This window comes from Egretta garzetta, unplaced genomic scaffold, assembly GCF_000687185.1.
Source record: "Egretta garzetta isolate BGI_Z169 unplaced genomic scaffold, ASM68718v1 scaffold307, whole genome shotgun sequence".
Classification (NCBI taxonomy): domain Eukaryota; kingdom Metazoa; phylum Chordata; class Aves; order Pelecaniformes; family Ardeidae; genus Egretta; species Egretta garzetta.
In genome coordinates, this window is record NW_009260294.1 from 676,769 (window position 1) to 677,331 (window position 563).

Below are 563 nucleotides of genomic sequence, written 5' to 3' on the forward strand. Positions count from 1 at the left end.
TCACCGTGGCTGTGTGTTTCTAGCATTCAATGGCACCACTGATACTGCACTTAGGCTAATTAATTTGCAGCCATGGAGCTAGCCTTGGAGTTGTCTGAGTGTAGTGGAAATTACAGGTGTGGAAAGCGTAGCTGCCGTGTAATCATACCGCGATTGCTGGGTAATTGCACCCCTCGTGCTCTTAGCATAGCACCACGTTGAAATTTTGGTGGGATCTCCCCCTGGGTCTGCTGGCACGGGTTCAGTTGGGCAGATGGAGCCGAGCCGTAGCAGATCCCTCCAGCCAGGCACAAACCCCCTTGAGTGAAAGGCTGTGAAACAGCAGCTTGCCCGATCCATCCTGCTCGCGGCTTCGAGCCCATCAGCCCAGCCTGGACGTGGCTTAGTGGCACCACTCAGCAAACTTCAGGTCCAGCTTGATGAGCGACCTGAAGCTAATTGCTGACTCCCTCACACATCTCTACCCCCCTCCCACCACCCCATTAAACCAAGCATGGCCATTTCCCTGCCTTTCGGAGCTAGTTGAGATACCCAGATGATGAGCGCTGTAACATAATGAAGTT